The 22,893-nt window shown below is 40.5% G+C and overlaps 1 long non-coding RNA gene across 1 annotated transcript in view; it reads left to right on the top strand.

Annotated features, from left to right (window-relative positions):
* Positions 1 to 5,767: 5,767 nt before the first annotated feature.
* The window catches only part of LOC110359781 (uncharacterized), a 30,705-nt gene continuing 13,579 nt past the window's right edge, over positions 5,768 to 22,893 (top strand). Inside the window, exons 1-2 of the long non-coding RNA XR_002415169.2 lie at positions 5,768 to 13,734; positions 15,577 to 15,646. This is a non-coding gene — a long non-coding RNA (uncharacterized LOC110359781). The remainder of the gene's footprint in view (positions 13,735 to 15,576; positions 15,647 to 22,893) is intronic.

Here is a 22,893-nt window from a genome sequence, read left to right as displayed (position 1 = left end):
AATTAGACAGCCAGTAATCCAATAGACATACAAAAAATGAGTCACAATATCATCTTATTTATCAAAGCAGCATCTCCTGGATTGCTTCTTCACTTGTGTGTAATAACATCCAAATGTACCCTGTTTCCATGGGATCTAAAAAATGACGTCTTAGGTAATAGAATTTAATTTAATTTGAATAACAGCTGAGAAACTGAAATTCCCACCCCTCCACCTCATTTTGTATAGGGTAACAATTTACTTCAGATTGACACTTCGGTCACCAACTTCTTCAACTGGAGATGAAGAGAACTATTTTTCCTCCATAATTCAGAAACAAGGCTTTTAATTCACCAGCAGCAAGAGTTCCAAAGATGAAAGCGAAGGAGGCATATGGTTTATTGAAGTCACTAACAGAACTCCCACTGCCTGCAGCATTGTCAGAATTTCACATCAAGGATTAGGTATATCCTAATCTGTCCTGATCTTTTATGTAAAAGACTGGTAAGACAGCATTTAAAGTTTTATCAGATTAAACACACACATACTTAACAAATCTAAGGCCCTTTAAAGATAAATCTTATGCCTCTAGAAGACCTGAGTCATGATGATGTCTGTGTGTTTGGAGATTGTGACTTAATTCTGCTGAGAGGGTTACCTTGTTCTGCCTAATGATCTCACTAGAGCTGATGCCTGAGGAATGGTGTTGGCAGCAGAAAAGCACGAGAGGTGGTTTACCTCAACAGCCTGATGTAGCAAAGGTTTGGCAGGCCTGGTACCCCACTGACTGTGCTGCCCTTCGGATTCACCAGCTCCCATTAAATGAGATCTTTTGTTTCCTCCAGCTGCTGCCTAGGCACACTAGGGAGGATTGCTTACACTCCTATAAACACATATTGATAACAATCTTTGCAACTGATAGATCTAAACTAATACTGTCTTGGAGGAACTCAGCAAAGCCATTTCCAAAGAGATAAAGTTTCTCCCTTTTATTCTTCACACTGTAGGAGTACATTCCTGGCTTCTTTTCTTTGGGGACAAAATACAGAGTGGAGGAAAAAAAAAAAAGTAACTAAAATACAGCATGGGGGACAAGAAGTAACTTTTTTCTCTTGCTCAATATTTGGTTTTGCTTAGTTTGACTGATAACAACTCTGAGCTTCATTAAGATCATGTTTAAACTATTACTGACAGATGTGCAAGAAGTGCACATATACTGCCCTGTAATTGCAGGGGCAAAGACATCCCAAGGTGTGTATCTGGCCTGTGTACTTTCTGAGATTTTTTTCATGCTGCATCCAAAACAAAGAGCTGAAAATACAAATGTCACAGCAGAGAGTGTCTTCTGTGTGATCAGGCATATTCCATGTGTATCACAGGTATCATTTTCATGAATACTTCCAGCTTCCTTATAGAACTAGTGAGGGAATTTGACCCCAGAAGAAGGCTGTTCCAAATTCTCATTCCTCTGGCATTTGGAAACCTGGTTTCTAGCACAGATTTCTGCTTGACCAGTTCTTAACTATTTTTAGTAAGCTAACATTGTCCTTTAGCTTAAGTATTCTCTTCCTTTCCTCATGTTATGTCCTAGTGTATTTACTTACAGTAATTGTATCCCCATTCTACATATTTGTCCTTATTTTGCTAGACTAAACAAGCTGATGTCCCTTATCTTCCCTTAACTAGTATATTTGCCTTTCTCTGTCCTGCTCCTATATGTGCAGGAGTAGCCAGGTATTTTTACAGGTTAAAGTTCATCAAGTAAATGCTCTTTTTTCACTCCATGGAGGTCAATAAGGAAAACTATATTGTAGCAATAAACTCTTGGTACTATTGCTATTGATACTATTGCTATTCTATCAATAGCAATAAATTACACTGTATCTCCTCTTCATACTATAATCAATTAATGCATTTAGTTCTTTCTTCTCCCCTTTCAGTGTACCCTGAAAATGCAACAAGGCTGTAGTATCATTCTGAGGCATTAGTTTACTGGCTGTCATTTTTTTCCAGCTGGAACCATAACCCTGGAACCAGAGTCACTTGCTTTTTAATGATTAACACTGTATTTTTAGCACACTCCAATGTATGAGAGATGACATCACATTTTAGGTCAGCATTAACTCAGAATCTACCTGAGCTTTCCTGAGCTTCTCTAGTGAAACAAAACCAAACCCTCTGTATTCCAGAGAATGACCCTTACAAGATGCAGAAGGGAGATTGAAAGCAAGACTTGATTTCCCTGTCTCAATTAGAAATCTGGGAGGGAAAACTACAGTAAGTACAGCTGCAAAACTCTTGATGCAGAGTAATAGCAATGAAACACCATCTTCTCTAGCATAGTTTACACTGCATGGGGGATTGACTGGAACTATATTAGCAAAGAACTGCAGTGTTGTGCCTTCTCTAGTGCGTGCAGGTTGCTGACAACATTCCAAGTCCAGAGAAAAGCCCTAAAACAGAGTATCAGTATTTGGGACAACACCAGGAGCTGGGGACACAGACTGAGCACGGAAGACAGAGCCAGAAAGGCTCTGAACATCTGAAATGTTGCTCCTAAGAGGTTCTGAAGGCACCCTCTGAACAGGAATGCTGTCCCTGGAGTGGAGAGAGAAACTGCGTTCCCTGTAGCGCTTCGTGCCACCGATGGCCGGACTGCTGCAGAAGTCTGCTGCTCTGGTGGCCAGTCCCTCCTCCCAGACACTGAGCTCACCTTTCCTGAGAGTGAAGGCTGTAATCCCCAAAAAGCCTGGAGAGGAATCATCCAGGCTTCACCAGTCAGACTTGTGCATGCTGCATCACTTCTGTGACCCTGAAAAATAGTATTCCCCCTTCATTTAAAATATGCTCAGAAATTAACCTTTATTTATTAAAAAAGTTCGTTTCCAACCACTGTCATTGTCGGGAAACCTGAACACAAGCTGATGCATCAGTATTTACTGCCTGAAAAGTAGTACTCTGGCTACTATTCTCACCTTTGCATGATATGAGTGTTAGAGCTTGTGATGAAAATGAAATGTTGGTGGATTTTTAGGAAAAAAACAACTAATTTGTTTAGTATCACCATCCCACACTGCCTCTCATTCCTTCACAGCTGCTGAAATAAGCAGCTGTCCTCATTCCAGCTCTATCTCCTTTCGATAACTCTCCAATACTGTCAAGTTTTCAAGCTAGTTTTGCAGCACATTGGAATTTTGCAAGTGTGAAGGACTTATAAACCGAATTGCATTTATGCATAGAATTATTGTTTTGCCAGCTTTCTCCAATCTATGCTCAGTTCAGAAAATTAAATACACATTTAAGTGATCAGCAGCAGAATTTTCTGTCTTTCAATTTGATATTTCCCCAAATCTAAACACTGTGCTGTCAAAAGGGGGTCTAATTTGCTAAAGAATACTTGATCTAAGTAAATATCCAATGTGTTTGCACTGCCAAGATCTTTGTGGTGAATGAAGGAATTTGGTTACAAAACATCGTTTTCCTGTCATAAAGTGCTGCATGGGTGAGTTGTGTACACCTTGAAGAGAGGCTTGAAGGAAACGTGTAGGGTTCTGAAGTGCAAAATTTAAAAAGCACCAGAAACTCCTACTCCCCACCAAAATGTTCACTCCATCTAATCTCCATAAACACACACACAAAAAAAGGCATTTAAAGGTGTATCTGGCTACCTTAGCATTCCAGAGTTTCTTTGCCATTAAAAAGTAAGACGAGTGAAAATACTTGGAAGTGCTTTGGGGAGAAGGAACAGCAGCACCACAGAGTGAGCTGCTTAAGGGACCCTGCTGTTCTTCCAATGACTCCCAATGCTTTCAAGAGACACTTTGAGGCTTCTTCTGCTTCTGGAAGAGTAGATTCATTGAACTACCTGCAACACAGGCCATCTGAATGATGGATCTGCTTGGCATATCTATCTTTTCTCCCAGGGACAAATATCTTTGATTGCGACAAGTCCTTATTCCTACATAAAACTTCAGAACTGAAACAGACTTTCAGAGCAAGGATTCGGCTTTGAGTTTCTTCAGCTAACTACTGAGCATTCATCATGAAGACACTCATCAGTCATTTTTTAATATAGGTTTCAAAACATTTAGAGAAAGAGAAAGCAACAGCCAGAAGTATTGGGAGAGACTCTAATGGAGCTTGAAAGGACAGGCCAAATCATACAGAGTCCTTCCTACCACATATGTGACCCTTGCAAAGACTATGTATGTTTGCTTCCCTGAACATATGTCCAAGCCTGAGTTACACAATCTATGTTATTTTAATTAACAGGAAAAGCAAGTGCTCTTTGGAGTCCTGCTTCAGAAGTCCTTTGTGTCTCACCAGGTAATTTTGAACACATCCTGGTACGTCTCTGCGCCTCAGTGTCCCAGCTGAAAAAGGAGGAAAGCACACCAATTTCATACTGGCTTGAGGTGCTTTGAAATCTGCAGGATGAAAACAGCTTCAAAGCAAAGAGCAATATTATCATTCTACTATATTGGCAAACTCATGGTACGTATTGCTAATTGCTAGGTCTTCTTGTCCCCATTCCCTCAGAGTGGCAGCTCCAGAAAAGGCAAAGCAGGTACTACATATCTTATCAGTGGTTTCAGATGAAGACAGAAAGAAATAGAAGGTGGAGAGTCAGAGACAAACAGAGGAAAACCACCCCATCAGTTTGCATCCTCACTTCAGATGAGATTAGTCTTCACTGGCTGCTGGTGTACAACTAAACTGCACATTACCCAGAGGTTTATTTTGCATTGGTGAGAGCACCACAGCCTGTTGTGCCACAGCTGAGGCTGCCCCATGGTTGTCAGTCTCACTGATACAGACAGTGAATTATGAGTCCCCAGTTTAGCCTGAACTTGCTGGTTCTTGCCACCTGCAGGAACGTGTCCTGAGCACTAAGTGATTTAGAACAATGCTCTGAATAATCAAAGGAATAGAGTGTGCACCCAGTGTTACATTATACTGATGAGTATGATAAATGAATTGACCTGTAATTTCCCGCAGCATTAACTAGAGCAAGTATTTCCTTTTGTAGATTGCATTTATGGAAACCTAACTGTGGCGGGTCAGAGTGACTTGATACATGGCTGAGGCAAGCAAAGATTTTAAAGTCAGAAAAGCTGAGAAGAAGCTTTTCTCCCATCAGGTTCAAACATGTTTCTGTCACTTTATCTCCTGCAACTATGAGAAATCCAAGTTAAAAGTTACCTTAGCTCACATCACAATCATGCAAGGATTGTCACAGTTTAATTATTTGCAGCACTGAAGAGGTATCTATTCAGAAATGCCTTTGAGAGGATCACTCCTGGTCAGCGATGGTAAAGCACTGGCACCGGTACCAGTTTAGCACAGGCAAAAATTTGGACCAGCCAAGAGGTCCAATAATTTTTTAAAAGAAATTTGATACCACACATCAGAAGAATTTACTGCCATTTATCTAAGTAATCATTTTTTGACATAGACAATACGAAAGTGTGGCTGCGTATAGGGAGAGTAACACTTCTATACATTTGGGAAACAAGCAAATATTCACATAAGAAAAAATAATATACTAAAAGCAACTCTTATCTACCAGCTAGAGTCTTCATGCAGCTAAAATAAATTAATAATCTTTCTGATTGCAGCCAGTCTTTTAAAAAAACCTAGGCACTCAGTATGACTTCTCTTGATTCATAGCAAAGCCTACTTAAAATCTCCAAAGGCCTTACCAAGCGCAGGCATGCTCCTTTTCCACATCTGTGCCCCACTAGGACCCAGCTGTGCTATCAGGTCCCTGTCCTGGACACTCTCTAGGAAGCAGGCAGCAAGAATAAGTGTTACCTCAGCAAACTTCACCACAATTGTCTTTAGTTAACCGAGAAGTTTACTGTAGTGACAGTAACTGGGGGCCCTGTTTTCCTATTTGTCTTGCAAGAAGGGACTGTGCAAAACATTCCCCACCCTCAGACACAACCCATTTTTTGAGCGTGAGTTGTACATATTTTGAAACTTTGTATTACGAGTAACTCTCTAGAGCTCTGTCACGTTCCAGCCCAACTGACCAATTCCAGCAAATTTCTAATATGCCACCCTATGTCCCCTGTCCTATCCTTTACTTGCTCTTCTCTCCTCCTTCTGCCCAGACTGCTGGGAGGGTTCCAGTAGCTAACAGGAGAGAAATGAGTAGCTCACCAAGGCGGGGGCTTGCTCTGAACCCTGCCCTTCCTCCCCCTCCTTCCTCCCTCCTGCTTCTCATCTTGGGGTGTAAGGAAGGGGCATCCAATCGCCAAGTCTTCTGCTTGATTTCCTCTAGGGCAGAACAAACCAATCCTCCTCATGCTCAAATCCCGTCCTCTAGCACATGATAGGCAACTTCATCACCCTCCACCTCCCACTGTTTCCCTCTGCTACCATGTGCTGCTGCCCACAGTAGGCGAACAGTCACCATCAGGGTGACTGTTGCTGTATCCTGATGTTGCTGTGTCTTCCTAACTGTGAAAAAGTCAAACTCAGAAGTTCTGCAGAAGGGTATCTCCTATTAGAAAGTGAGATGGTGAGCAGGCAGCGAGGCTGGAAAAGACTGAGAGATGTTCCTGTTGCTTTGCTACAACCAGAATCTGCCAGATGTTTTTACGCAGTTCACAGCACCACCTACACTGATGCTCCTCTCCTGCCCCTCTGTAATTCTGCGCTAGGAAAAAAAAGAGGCACTAAACTGCTGCTGCGATCTTAATAGTGCAATGATAAAAGCTTACTGGCACGTATGCAATAAGCCTCCTTTTCTCTGTCTGCTCAACATAAAATAGCCTGCTTCAGCTTACTAAATATTATCAAGAAATTTCGGACTGAGATCACCACTCCCTTAGTAAGAAATACACTATCTCCACCCAAATGGAAAGAAAGGGTAATTGTTCCTTGGGGAGGGTGACTCAGGGTTTGGTGGCAATACAATGTGCCTTTTGATCAGCACATTAAACAAACAAAGTCTACAACGGAGAATGCCAATAGCTCTAACTGCGTGAGAGGACGATTAACATAGTGTTGCCAAATACTTGCACAACATTCCCAACTGACAGATGTCCAAATGCTGTGTAAGATCAAAGATTAAAAAAATACTCAAAATCATTAGTAAATCTTTTTAATGTACCTGTATTATTAATCCAATTTTACTGCATGTTAGATAGAGGTATGCAAAATCAAGGAATTGTCCCTGCTGTGGAGAGCAATTTAATAACACAACCACAAAAGGACATCACATAAACACTCAGTCCACTGATGTACGACTTAATGATAGAAATATTAATCTGTGATGTATCTCCATTGACTTTTGTCATGTTGAGCAAATGGAATTGAATGGAAGTTCAATGAATTAACATGTTACTGGACAGAAATACTTTATGAGGCTGTCAGCACAAATAGATATCTATCTTGTTAGGAAGAAACATCATTTAAACCTGAAGTAATGCAAGTAAGTATATTACTATAAAGAAGCTCAAACCAGCAGTTAGAGAGGAAATAGTTTTCCCAGTCTATAAACAGAGGCTCTCAAAATTTTGAAGTCTCAAATTTGTACAAAATGAAGATAATGTAAAAATGCATCCCTTCAAAATTCTTTTGACAAAGGCACCATAGTTCACGACAGATATCACAGATTTCAGTGATCAAGAAGGATGATAAGACCTATGCAGAAGGTGAAGGAAGTTTGAAGGAATGTATTTAGTCCAGATAAAAGACATCAGGTTGTCTTAAAATAGATTTCAAACGTATGTAAAACTGTTTCAAAGATGACGGTGATCAATCACTCTCCATGTCCACTGCAGGCAGAACATAAAAGTGAAGAGATTAGCATGCATCTGCAGAAATTGAAAAAGCTTTCTAAGTTCAGGAATAAGCTACATAGCACATTTTAGAGACTCTGATATTGGAGATTTTTAAAGCAACTGAGATATATACCAGGGAACATCTAATTCCAGTTATTCTTTCATGGACTGGACAAGCTGTAGGTGGTATCTTGATATAGATTTAGACTTCTATGATTCCAAGACACTCTCCTGAAGCTTCAGTTTTGAACATTTGCCATTTTCAGACATTAAAAAAAAATTAAATAAGGCTGTATAAAGTGGTCTCTTACTGTTTTGGCAGAAGAGAAGCATCAAAACTATTACTGTGAGGTTTTCCCATAATCAGTTTAGGTTGCTTCTGGTTGCTGCCCCCAGGCTGAGGGCTACAGAGGCCTCCAGCAAGTGCAGCTGGATGGCTGCTCAACACCAGCAGCTACTGCAGCTGCTCTTCTTCCTGGACTCCACTTGTAGCTCTTGGTTAGTATACAACTAATGTTTAGTCTAGCCGTCACAGTCAGAAGAAACAACATATCAGAAATATGCTCCAAGTAAATGACATAAAACCAAGTAGGTTTTAAAACCCACCAAGAACATTGCTGCAAGAAGTTCTTTCTTAAACACCGAAACTGAGGGAGAGTCTCTAAGTGACTTGAAAACCTGAAGGATTGGGGGTGTGTGTGTGATAAAGGTGTTGAATTTACTGAAGACAAGGAACCTGTCTAGCACTATGAAAAGGCTGAAGAAATCTAACAGAAGGGAACCATGGCCATTTTGTCTTTAATCACCTTTTTTGTTAAATTAGCTCAAATCAGACAAAAAAAACCCCAGATATCTCTTCTCAAAACATCTGGGGAGCTGATGTCAGTTTCCGCTTATCAATAAACTCCCAGAACTGTACATCTTCATAGTCATCTCACACACACATCTTCATGTAAACATGTGTTTGTGGAGGAACCTCAGCAATCCAGCTGATACTTCTGAAGACATGGGATTATATGGTACCTTAACCTGATTCAAGAAGCTCGCTGCTGGGGAAATCTTGAAATAGAAAATGTCGAATGGCATGATTAAATCTTTAAATAAAAATCAGAGATGGAGGAATTATTCACGTCTGCTGCTCTCAGCTTCTGGGGCATCCAAGCGACCACGTTCTATAGATGGTAATGCCCATGTCCATGCTGAGCTGCATGCACTCATTGTTCCAGCCCTATGAATGTTGAGAACACTGGCCATAAAGCTAGTGGGAATGGGGAGGGGGAGCAACACCAGCTGGTGAACATCATGGTCCAGGAAGGGGGTTAACTATTATTAGGGAATTGACTCAGGAGAAGCAGTGCTTGCTCAGGAGATTGCTTGGGTAAGGGAGTTTGAGTCAAATCCTGTGCAAGGAAGGGTGCATCATATACCCGCACCCATATTGCTCTTACTTTTACAAATGCTACTGCTGGCATCTCTACAAAGCCTGAGAAAGATTTAGGTCACTTCAGGCCCAATAGCTCACAGAACTATTGTAGCACATTGTAGCACAGCTGCAAGGAATGAGAGCAGGGCCAAAGAGCGCAATGGTTCCCATCAGTGAATGATGCTGCATGCAAAAATGACCTAAGATTTGTCTTTCAGGTCTACGTACAGTGGCAGGGTCTGAGCTGTTTCACTTCTGTCTTTTTGCTGTCTTACACTCCATGTATCAATGAGACAGACCACAGAGAAGTTGGAAAATAAGCAAAGAATTATTCTCCGCTGAGTCACAGTATTGAAACAACAGGGACGTAAGTGAAAACCCAAGCATGCAATAATGTGGTTATACAATATGTTCATGATGAACGCAGCTGTTAAATAACATTCATTAATTGTGTTTAAATAGCTATGATTATCCACCATAATGTGGTAGTCTTTAAGCTGTTTTACTTCAGGTTCAAGCAGCTATATGCTCAGCAAAAGATGCAGTCTAAGAAAAGAGCAACAAAATTGTTTTGTGCTACCTATACCCTTGGGTCCCTGTGGACCTGCTCACCCACTCACTCTTGTGTAAATTACAGGAGCTCTGGGTGGGTTGTTTTAATTTCCATGTGGCCCATCAACATTAAATGTAGGTAACACAAATGCTGCACATGGTTTGGTCCTGCCCCCGTACCCGGGATGAGAGAGCAATGGCTGAGGGGGGTGGGCAGTAGCTGCTCTGGTCCTGGGCTGAGAAAGTTCCCTGTGTTTATTGGAGCTTTTGCGTCACCAGAGCTGGATTTGGGCAGAACGAAAAGGATTCTGAATTGGTACTTTATCTAACCACTTAAGCAATTCCAAATCAAGTAATATAAAAAAGAGGCCATTTTAATTATGCACTTTCACGTTTGGCAAGCGCCTGAATGGATAAACTCCCCAAAAATGTCCTCACTGCAGTTTCAAAACAGTAAAGGTTAATAGTGTAACACAAATGTTTCTCATTGTTTCAAATGTCTCCTCCTGACTTTCGGAAAAGATTTGAAATGTATTAATTTTTATTTCCCAAGGAGATTTAGATAAGATCCATTCCCTTTCTATGAAGGCTTCATTGTTTTCAATGTACACTACGTGCAGTCTGCAACCATTTTATTCTCCACAGAGCTTTTAACGTTCTTGGTCCAGGTACTGTGTTTTCTTTTTCATTCATTTTGTCCCTTCTGTTATAGCATATCATGTTACCATAATTTTCTGATTCCCCTTTAACAGGAATATAAAGCAATTCTTCCTACCAACCAAGTAGTTGCAACTTTCTGCATCCTACTGAGAAGGAGTAACCATGATGTCTGTCCTTTCAGAAGAAGGAATATGTGTCATTCACTGGCATCTAACAGTAGAATATTTATGTGAAGCCTGTGGTTAGTGTTTTCTCCTTGAAGTGTTTTCTCCTCAAATCATAAGTAGTTAATATTTAAGCAAACTGCATGAAATCTTTCTTTGTTGCACATAAGAACAACATTACCAAGGAAGAAGGGGAAAAAAACCAAGCCATTGAGACAGACTGAGGAGTTTTATGACTAAACCCATCTCCTTGTGTTGACTTTGGCCTCAGCTCTTGACTGGACCAGACACAAAGAACATTTCTTCCATTTGGTGTTTACCTGCCCTTTTCATACATGTTTCAGTGCAATTTGCAGGACCTGAAAAAGAGCATGTAAAGCCCCCAGTCCGGCAAGTTTCCTTCTCATCTCACCATAGACAGAGTTTGCAGCTGTTCATGTTTGCAGCGAGTTTTATCTGATTTTTTTACCTTCCAGAACAAGTTCTGTCACAGTAATGCAAGTTATTTCTTCATATGCACACTTTTGCTAAGAGCAGTGTCCCTGAGGATGAGATGGCTTAGCATCTAGCAGCAGGTCCACCCCTGACAATTCAATTGCCTGAGTATTATTTCCTGATATTGCATACATCCCCACATTACTCCAGGGGCTCTTCCCTCTGTTGAAACACTGACAGCTTCATTTCAGAAAACAAACAAACAAAACCACACCAAAACCTGTTCTTCTTTGCTTTGCAGAAGAACAAGGTATGAAATACAGCACATTTTGAAAACTGGATACTAACATTGCCAGTCCCATATGCAGCAAGCTTGCAAGTGCTACTGTGTGCAGTCTCTTCTACTCATGGACCAACTCTAGCTTTAATGAGGTTCAAGTTAAAACTTTTACCATAAAGACTTTGAACAGAGGAAGTTAGCATTAGTTTATATTTCCTAAGTAGTTTCATGCTGTAAACTACTTGACACTAGCTCCTCTATCATCCAAGTTCCCAGTAAATGGATCTGAGATTCAAGAGGAAGAAGAGGAATAAGAGAGCTTAATGGTTTTCATAGCTGCCTCTTAAGTGAGTCACAGGGTGACAAGAAATGACATTTGGTGGCAGTCTTGTGGTTGGGACACTGTGTGTCTCAGATTGCTCAAATAGTTTTCGTCCACTACTGACTAAGTTATCACTGAACTTGCTTATTCCTTCAGAAGCCAGTTTTTGGATCATTTGTCAGTGCTGAGTCAAGAAGTGGAATAATCTCTAAAGCTATGACAGCATCAGTGCACCATTGTACGATAACAAATTCATGTCACTTTTACACCGCAAAACCTCAAATTGTTTTGCCGAGCAATTATGGGCTATGAATTTGACCTTTATCCTTTCTCAACTTGGTGCTTTGCCTCTTTTCCAAAGGGAATTTTTGAGCGTGTAGGTGGTTTATGGGGAATCTTTTTTCCCAATGCAGCAGCAGTATTAGGAATGTTGGTAATAAGCCAGGTCGGCTTACAGCTTTGGAAATGGCACTATCCAACCATGGGACAGTAAACAATAATTTTTAAAATGTCAAAACTATGCTTTTTGTAAATATGTGGCTATGGAAGAAGTAAGAGGAGGGAGGGGCAAAGAGAAAGCCTCTACTTCAGTCCCTGTGGACTGTTTCTTTTGTATACTGTGGCACTGTGAAAAGTTGGGGAAAAGCTTATACATTCCTTTCTGTACTATTGAGCCTACAAGTCTTCCAATAACATGTTTCAGTGCTCCCTGCTTTTACCTCCTGAGGAAGCTGCACAGTAGTAGATAGCCCTGTGGTGCCTCTGATTCTGCAGAGGCTGTGTCCAAGATAAATCTATCCAACATTTCTGATCACAGAATCACAGAATGTTAGGGATTGGAAGAGACCTCAAGAGATCATCTAGTCCAATCCCCCTGCCGGAGCAGGAACATTTAGGTCCACTCTACATTTTCTTAAAAGTTGTTTTGAAGAGGATTAAAGAATATATTTGTGCTGAAATACAGCTTGGATCATAGGTTGCATCTTTGTGGTATGAACAGAGGAGCACTAATTGAAAAAAAAAACAGTAGCTTTCAGTTTTTTCCTGGATGAGTGGGTGTGGGATTTTGGGGAAGGTTTTAGGGTAAGGCGCAATCTGTTTTGTAAGTTGTGTGGGCTGGGTAGAGGAAGTGGGCAGTCCGAAAGCCGTAAGCATCACTCATGGAGAGAGTTTAAACACCCCCACCACACACAGGTTTTGTATCAGAGGGCGGGGGCCAGAGGTGCTGCCAGAAGTAAAGCTAATGAAAAGAATAATAGATCAAAAAAAGTTCATCAGTAGGTATACCAGCATCCTAAATATTTTTGTTGTATTCCTCTGTGTGAATTCAGAGCATCATCTTCCAGCCCAAACTTTTGTGGCATCTTCTTTAAGTTTCATCAAACCCATACCCAGCTACCCATGTGTTTCCTTCAACAGGAGGCCCTTCTCAGAAGTTAACTACTTAACACATCCCAGTGACTGCAGCACAGGGAAAAACCCTCCACATAATCTCAGGATTAGCTGTTTTGAAAGTGATGAGACATGAAGGTGGAACAGTGAAGGCTTTGCCAAAAGCCTCCTCCCCCTGCTTCACTGCCATGATTTTGCCCTTTTTGAAGGAACAACAATGCACAAAAGAACCTGCAATTAAAGGCTGTAAAGAGCTTTTACCTCTCAGGTTTTCTTTTCACCTGGTAAAGCTACATCATCTCAAGTGCATATGGCTTATCAAATCTCTGCCACGGCTAACACACAGAGAAGACTTCTAGCTGGCAGTCACATTTAATTCCAGCAGATAAAGGAACTGATGGTGATATCTGAATTATTCTAAATATGTGCCTTAATCAAATATGTCTGAAGTTCTGGCAGAGGCAGAGAAGCCTTGTATTTTTTCTGGATTGTAGGACCAAGAAAATAAGAGGAGCCAATGAAGAAAACCTGAATGGAGATTAAAGAAATCGCTTCACCTGTGTACAATTAGCTCAATTCTTTTTCCCCACTCCTCCAGTGTTTACTGATAAATCCAAAGAAAGACCAGGTAGGTTTTCCTAGAGCTGTTGAAGATATCTAGTACTATCAGGCATTGATTATAGTTAAAGAAAGCCACATGTTGTTTTGTTTTCTGGTGCAACTGGATAATACAGGTGAGGTTTTCTTTCACTTGATGATTTACTTTATTAATGATATTACACACTGCAAACTGTAAGGCTGTTTTACTATAGTCTGACAAAACCTGACTGTGGAGACAAAATGGGCAACTAGATTTATAAATAGATGAATATGGAGACTGGTCAATGGGAACGATAACTTGAGGGTTTAAAATTGTTTAATGGTGCTGGGACACTCATGAACAGGTTGCCTGGATGTATTGCAAAATCAGACCTTCCTGTCCTTTTATACAGCTGCCCAGATCAAACAGGGAAGAGAAAGTATTTTCCCAGCCCTGAAGTAGCTCAAGCTTCATCTGGTTAAAATGCTTCCCCCAACTTCAGATTAGCTATAAAATTTTGTAGTCTAAATAAACAAGTTCTTCCTTGTCTGCCTCTCATATGGGAGGCAAAGACCCTTTGGCTGCTTGTTTAAAAATGTAAATGAAGTTGCAAATATGACTTTCCTCTGCTATAGACAGAAGCATTTCTTTAAATTCTTTCGTTTGTAGCCCATATTCATTCACTTCTGTCCTTCTAAGCAATATTCACCCAGAGAATAGCACAGAGGTTCATCTCATTGTGAAGTGTTCCTGAGCAGGGCTTCATTTTCCTTGGGTGTTACACAACGTCAATGTCAATAACCTGAATAGCCTCTACTTCCAGCAGATACAATTACTGCTATTCTTCTCTCCTGAACAACACTCCTGGACTGCCCTTCACAGACATGTTGTCGTTGCTGATTTGGTTGTTTCCAGGAGGGTTTGAACATGAGATGTCAGAGCTCACAGAGATTTTTGCTGCCTGGCCTAATGCTGGTTATCTGATACCTGAAACTAGAAGGCTTCATGGGCTCTGTTATGTTGTATACGTTGATTACTGCTGATTTTGCACTTGCTTACTTGCTTTTAGTTACAGGTAAAGTATCCATTTCTTTCTCAATCAGACCAAATTTTTAGTACCAGATGCACAGAGTCAGGTCTGTTTTTGCTGTTCTTTTGTTGTTGTTGTTATTTTTTAATATTCTGTTAGGTAGTGACCTGCAAAAGCAATGATGGTTTGTCAAAGAGAGACTAAGGGACAGCAAGTGAGTTTCAGTTACATCTTATTTGTATTGCACTGAGGACCAGAAAGCTTCCCAAGACCAATAAGGCTGTGCTGAAAAAGTCTATTTGCCTCTTGCCCCAGCCCTCTCTGGTCTCCAGCTGTTCTAGAGTGCAGGAAAATGCTTGTGCTCTCCTTTCAGAAAAGCCAGATGTAAGAGTCCCTACAAACATGGCAGGAACTTCTGCTACCCTTTGCCATGGTAGTTTGGACCTCGAGGAATTAAAAATAGCAATATTGCCTTCGAAGTACCAGTCACATCTATAACCCATGCTTTCCTACAGGCGCAGACTAGGTAGAATTCATCCTGGCTGAGTCTGTTTTGCAGAACTAGCTCTTCTCTTGTATAAAAACTGAGCAGAGGAACAAGCAATTCAGGACCTGTTTGTCTGGGCAGGTTGGAACAGGAGGAGTTGCACAAAGGTAGCTTCAGCCCAAGCTGGTCTAGATTTGGAGCAGTTCTGCTACCATGGGGGGACCTGGGGGTGCAGGAGTAATCATACCACAGGTGCTTCTGGCTGAGGATTGGGAAGCAATGGAGTTATTCCATTTGAGGGCTTCAGAGAACATATCCCTTTCTATGAACCCTTTGACTTCAGGGGTCTCTGGCAAAAAGGCACCAGGGCTGAGAACTGAGCACAGATCTGGGGGCTTGTTCTGTTTTGTTATTTTGATTTGTTTTGCTGTTGTAGAATTGGTCATTGAGTTACTGGGTTCATCTACTTCTGCTTACAGACACAGTGTTGTGCAACCCAAAAGCCTTTGGGATCCTGTAGAGGCAGAAGCTGTGCTGCAGCCGTGTGAGGTGAGTGAGACTTAAATGAGAACAGCAGATCAGTGCCAGGGTTGTTCCTTATATGGCTTCTAAATGTCTGTAGTGTGTTTCTTGGTATATGGCTTACGGTAAGAAGCTTCAGGTGCCGTGTTCTTGCACTGCTGTATATCAAATGCTATTGCTGAGGTTGTGCTGAATCTGTGCCAAAGGAGGTAGCTGAGAGTCATTCAAATGCTGAAGCATTTGACTAGCCAGCCCTCATATGGTCTGCAAAACTGCTGACAAAAATCCCTCCCTTGTCAGTGACTGGCAAAGGTGGCAAATGTTAATGGGGAAGCCTTGTCCTGCAGCAAGACGAGTGTCCCCTCAGAGAGGGGGGTCTGCTGTCCCCTCTGCAGTTCATGGGAGCAAACACAGCAGGGCTCTCCCAGATGTGGTCTCCAGAAGAGACAGAACTTAGCCAAGGACAGACCACTTTTTGTAATGGGCCTCAACTTTTTTTTTGTTGCTTTGGTTGAGAACATCTAAGAGGAGTGCTCTCGTTCACTATGAGGAAAATTAATCTGTGAATGGACTATAGTGTAATGCCGGCTGCTGATCTGTGAATGATACTTGTGCATAATTTGTTTTAAACAGCACCTATTTATGTTTTCAGGCCTTGTTTTTAAGCTTTCTAGAATGTACTACTACTGGCTATCATCCACTAGCTCTGTTTCTTTTTGGGCTTAGCTACAGTGAATCATGCTCAGAGAACGGGCCATGTTCTTGATTGCTGAAACATTGCTTTTCTGCAATACGGTTTTTTTTTTTAAGTGCAAATATTTGCAGCTTTCCCAAACCCATAAAAATACTGTTTATCAGTGCCCTAGAGATCAATGTTTAAAACAAATAATTTAGTGCAATCAGGAGGGTGTTTTGATTTATGAGAAATATATTTTAAAGACCAACAAATTGCTTTATAGATACATGTATGCCAACACACACAAACATATATATATATATATATGTGTGTATATGAGGGACAGAGATATAGATGGCTCAGGCAACTATGATGCTCTAAAGTCATGGCTTAAAATATATATTTTACAGCTGTGATAGTATGAGGTTTTCACTGAAGATTACTGAGTTAACATTTTTACAAATGTTTGAGGCTGCAAATAAAACTTATTTGTTTCATGTCGCAAGTGCCTGCCAAGTACTTCTGATTCTTAGGGGACTTAAAAAGTGATAGGCTTCATCTAGCCCTTCAGTAATTCTGCTACCAGATTGTATAGTTGGATTAACTGGGTTTTTTTCCACATTCTTATCTGAAATACTGGATTCTCTTCTTCATCTGTTCTTGAGTTTTGCCTATGCTGGATGTTGTTATATCCTTGTTACCACTGTAAGTTTTGCTATAAGTCATCCCTGGAAAATATCAAAGCTCTCTCAGCATTGGTTTTGAAGCAATTGGCTGTTATTTCATGGTACAGCTCAAGTTGCCTTTGTTTTAATTGTAGCTCCCAGGATCTATGACAAGGATAGTGCAATCTCTGGTCTTTTCATGCTTATTAAATTTTAAATATCTATACGCTAAGAAAGCAAAAGAGGAGGCAGTTGCGTGATACACCCAGAAATGAGCCCACCTAGGGATATGTACTGAGCACCCATGCTCCTCTACCAATGACCAGCAGCTTTGGAGTTGTAGTAATAAAGCACTGTGAAAGCATGTTCAAATTACTTCTTAAATGGTTAAGCTGAGATTAATTAAAACATCGTAAACCATGGTTCTTGAAAAGGAAGTGAAGAAGGCTCTGACTTCTTGTTTTTACAGCCTGTGTAGGACAGTGAATTGTGATGAAGACTTCTGACCACAGCGAATTCCCAGAGGGAAAAGTTTTTAAACATAACAGCAGCAAAATGATAGATGTTAAATCAGATGTTAGTAAGAACAGCTAAAAATTATATGCTCGAGTTTGGATGAATGTACAGACTTGTTTGGAAAATGTTCAAGAAAAATACTTGAATGTGTGCTTTTTTTTTTTCTTTTTTCTTTTTGTGGGATTGTTGGTTTTTCTGTTTTGTTTTTACTTTTACTGGAATTTGATGGGCTCCTCCAAGCTCTTCTAGAACACCATGATGTTTGCTAGCTGCAGGTGGGCAGGGCTGCAGTGTGAAGCAGGCAGCATCTGCAATTAAGTTATGATCTAAAAATCTTTCTCTTGTATTTGTCTTGTTGCTTTCTCCCATTCTGCAGAATGAAGGCAATTTTGTGTAATTCCCCATTTTATGGGGACTTAGATTCAGGGAAATCACAATGTAGGTCTCGTATTTCATTAATAGCAATATTAAAAGTACTTTGCCTACTGTGATAAATTACCTCTGCAGAGGCACGGAAGCACAGGGGTGTAGAGTAGAAACAGCTGTATAAATTCACCCCAACAATCCTGACTTTCTATTCTGTGTTTTCATTATTATGAGATACCTGTTATAATGAAATGCAGGTTGTGTACAAATAATGTATAAAAGGATAAATGAAATCTGCATCTATCACAAAACTAATCATACTTTAAACCAACCTGTAGTTCCCACAGGCTGCAGGTACAACATCTTAGGCTCAATGGTGAACAGAGTTAGGTTTGTTTGTTTGGGTGGCTTTGGTTGTTTGTTTTGGTTTTGCTTTTGGTTGTGTGGTGTTTGTTTGTTTGTTTGTTTTTTTTTTTTGTTTTGTTTGTTTGTTGTTTTTTTTTTTTTTTTCTGGTCGTGTGGGGTTTTTATTTTTTTGGAAGATTCTGGGGGGAAGAGGGGGCTTGGTGTGGTTAGGGGTTTTTTGGCCTTTATTCCCTGCTCCATATCAGATCTCCTCCCTTAGCAGAAGCATGGTGTTATGGGTTTAACCCATTTGCTCAGTGCACTGAATTCTCCATGACAGCTCTTGTTATTGTTTGAAACCACTTGGCACATTCCCAAACTATATTGGGCAAAATATAAATAAATGTAGGATAGGAACAGTCTTGTGCTTTTCCCAGAGAGAAGACCTAGATAGAATTGAGGTATTTCGTGATGCTTGTTAAAGAATGTGCATGTATATGTCTACTGTATCCCAATAGGGGTGCAAAGAAACGAAAAAGAAGGTGAAAGCAGCTGCTTCAGAAGGCATCTGTTAGTGCATTTTTAAAAGAGATAAACTGGACTTCTGCCAGAAAAATCAGCTGCTGGAGCTATTATAATAATATTTTAATCTCCTGTGTTGAACATTTCATCATACTTTGAGTCTTTCCATGGTTACCTTCTTGCACATGACTTATTTTACATTTCTTGTTCCTGCTTGCTTTCTATGCAAGTCAAACCAGCTTGTACCTCAAGCCACATCTCTAATAGCAACTGTCAAACGGGGTGATGACAAAGGACCCAGTGCAGGGTGGAGGTGGTAAAAACTTTTAATTCACTGATTCTTGTAGAGTGTTCTGTGAGCTCTGGCTAATGGATGGTATAGAAACACCTAGTATTTGTAGGCTACTATTCTTAACTGATTTTGGGAATATGAGAATGCTTTAAAAATAAACTTTCAGCTAAGCACATGTGCCTGTTACAAAAGCCAGAGCAAGTTAACCTTGCACAGAGTCTCTATGTCACCCTGCTCTTAACCTGTAAATTCTTTTGTTGTGATCAGTCATTTCTCATAATCATCATGAGGAATCATTTATTAATGACATTCACTAATAAGTGTTTTATGTGTGATAACATGGACTGAGAATAAGTAATATCATCCTTTCTAAATCTCTTTATTTGCTTCTGGTGCCAGATTAACAATTTCAAGGGACATTCAAAGGTTATAGAACAGTTCTTGGCTTTACAGGAACAAAATGTCATGGAAACGCCACCTCTCAGCTCCCTCCCCAGCAGCAACAGTAAATATTTGATCAGCGCGTACTTTCCATTCAGCTCAGCTCCTCAGGTTGATTTGGAACTTCTGTTCTGTTGGAGAAGTCTTACGTTTGTGATAATGTAATCACAGAATGGCCAAATGGACCTTCACTAAATAATTCAGTGTGATTGCTGTAGAAAATAAAACAAGAGAAAGACATGGAATGACTTCAGTGAAATGCATGAAAACATGAGGGCATTGGTCCTCTTGACTTCATACGTCCTTAAGGTGGATGATATGGTGGGGCAAATCTTTGCTTTCTGTGATTTCCCCTGGATTTGTATAAAAATTAGAGATGTCCCATGCCATGATTATCACCATTCTTCATGCTTCTAAATCATTATGGCCTGGGAGCAGCCCAACCCATAGTTCTTAAGCAGTCTTGTTCCCAAATTGATGCTCTGGCATCTGACCAGCAAAGGTATACCAGTGGGAAGTTGTGAGCTTTGTAGGTCCTCAGATGTGAGATACAGCACAGCAAGAACCACTGAACTTGAATTTGCTCATTTGCTCTTGAATGCAGCTGCTCGCTAGTCCCACCAGGCTGTATCTCTGCACCTCAAGAAGCTCCACCACCTTCTGCCTGTGAACTGCTCAGAGATCCCCACCATCAGAACCCGAAGATACAGGACATGTGCCTAGTGGCTCTCCACAAAAATCTTTGCACAGGAGAACAGGAAAGGGAAAAAATACTCAATGCCAATTCGGTGCTACAGAGGGAGGCCTTCTGTAGGTATTCTGTGGGCTCGCCTTGCCAGAAAGCCAAAGCATAAGCAAGAATCAAACCAGTTGCCGCTCACTCCAAATATGGGCAAAAAGTATACAGGAGCAGCTACATGACACACTGTTGCCTTGAAAGAGTAGAAAAAGGCTTATTCTTTTAAATCTGTACAGAGAAACTAAATTCCATGGAGAAAGCACTGATAACAATCTGTTATAAAACCAAGATTAGAGTCCAGACAAAGTAGACTTGTTCTCTAAACAAGGAATTTATTAGCCCGCACAGTCCATTCAAAAGAGCCTCTCACCAGGTAATTAGAGTCTAAAGTTCTGCTTTCAAGGTTTTGTCATATATTACTCCCTGTTTGTTTTTTATCATGCAAGCTCAGACACTTCAGTGATAAACTGTTTGCTCTGTGGCCTTGCTGTGGTACATGGAAAACTTTCCATGACTGTATTGCTGTGGAACAGAAATAGCTAGGCATGTCCCAAGCAGCTTTCGAAATGCAGTTTGGATCCTGATGAAAAGAGGAACTGTTCAGAGGCTCGTCAGTGTCCCATACAACTTGTTTGTTTCTCTTTAAATGTGTTATATGAAAGAGCCTGAAACTCTGGGAAAGGTTTTACTTTGTGTTCTCTCAATAGCTTTTAGAGGTGCAGAAGGCTGTGCAGTTCTTGGAGAAAATTTCTTTCAGGTTTATGCAGGGGATATTTGTTGTGTTGTGGGGTTTTTTTTTCCCCCCCTCAATGCTCTGCTGCTTCTTCCACACTTTTTAGGAAGTACAATTGTCTTTTTGTGTTAATTTTACCCTCATGTACTGGGAAATGAAGTGTTTGTTTTTTCCTTATGGAGTTTTCTATAGGCAAAATTCTCTGCTGGTATAAAGTGCATCTTGGTGCCAGTATGTCAGATACAGAGAGATGAGAGGAAAGAGACCACTATTTTCTGTCTCAGTCACTAACATTGAGATCAGACCTGAGTTAATTCCTTCCTTCTGTCCAGAATTTCTTGGGTGGTTTCACCTGACTCATCTAGCTGTTTCATGTTTCTTTTCCTTCCTGAAGAACACTTTCAATTCCCACCATCTCTGCTTTCTCTTTGTTTCACTGGGATGTAACCCACAGGGCTAAAAAAACCCCAAGTAGCTACAGCTAATGGACAGCTGACTGTACCTGACTTACTTGAAGATTGTATCAGGTAACTCCTTGTTTTCCAGACAGCTACGGTTGGCACCTGTGGCTTTTATCTCTAAGAAACAATCCTTTGTATTTTATATGTGAACGCAAAAATACTCATTACTCAACTTTTCTTCTTCCACATCATGCTGAAACTTCTCAGGTAGTTTTTTTTGGTCTGACAATGTTTAATAACCTCTCTGGTTGATCTGATTAATCCTAGCTGGACCGTTAAGCCATGTAGAAAATTCTATTTCTTTTTGGAATCTTTTTCTAAATGTTTTAGGTTGGGGTTTTTTTGTTTGTTTTGCTGGGGTTTTTTGTTTGGTTGGGGTTTTTTTGTGTAGCTTGTGACTTATTTTTTTTCCCTCTATGGATGTACCTTAAGTAAGTTTCAAGAAAATATTAATCTCAGAAATGAACTATAGTTGGTAAAAAGGCTTGGGGGAAAAACTGAATTATTCTGTAGTTGGTGAAGAGATGTGGCATTTTGCATCTCCAAGGGCCAGGCATAAAACTCCTGCTGGCTTTGGGTTTCCACATTAACTAGATGCTGGTTTTGTAGTAAGTCTATTAACAGAAATATTGTCCCCATTAGCTGTCTCAGTAGAGAAGAGAGTATTTTTAGACAATTGATGCTAGACAGGCTAAACTTCCTTCCCTGCAAATGACTTCATCCAGATGCATTTGTGGAAAGTGCATGCATTGCTGTTCAAGTTTACCCACTTTCTGAAAAACCTGAAGGCTTGAGTCCCTACATCTATCCAAATTACTTCAACATTATTCTTCTATCATTCTTGCCATCTGTAACCTCATAAAGATGCAAGAACACTGAATTCCATTGGACAAACAGGAAAAAGCTGAGCATAAGGTGTTTCTGTATAAGAGGCCTCTTCCATACACTTGTCTGCACAGCTGCATTCTGTGCCTTGATTCACTTTTTAACATAGTATATGTTTTAGGAGATTATTTTCTCAGTTATCCCTCTGGATCTCGTTTGATTCTAAGCCTGTAACTCCTGCTCTACCACAAGCAATTAGTGTCTGTGTCACACATGTGCCCACCTCTCTCCCCCTGCCCACAGCCTGCACTTATCTGTCATCAAACTTGGAATGTTTACCTGTATTTCATAAACTTCAGAAGCTTGTAAAGACCCTGTGGCATGGCAACATGGAAATGTAACCCTGACTTTGGGGCTGGATAGGACTTTAGCTTCAGACACTGTGCTTTTCCGTATGCAGTGCTCTCACAGATTTAGTTTCCTGAAGAAACCCTATATAGAGCTTAGTACCAAATCCTATTCACAATGAATCATGGGAAGTGGAATCTTGAGCTAAATACCCTTAGGAGGAAAAATTCTTAAGCATTCCAGAGCTTTTGAATTGGAAACTTGGAGATCTTGTTATGATGGATCCAAGGTTTCCAGCTGTGACACTCTGACCCGCTGTTTCATTTCAATGATGTCACTTCATAG

The sequence above is a fragment of the Columba livia genome, chromosome 3, assembly GCF_036013475.1.
Source record: "Columba livia isolate bColLiv1 breed racing homer chromosome 3, bColLiv1.pat.W.v2, whole genome shotgun sequence".
NCBI lineage: Eukaryota > Metazoa > Chordata > Aves > Columbiformes > Columbidae > Columba > Columba livia.
This window is presented reverse-complemented; position numbering and strand designations above follow the sequence as displayed.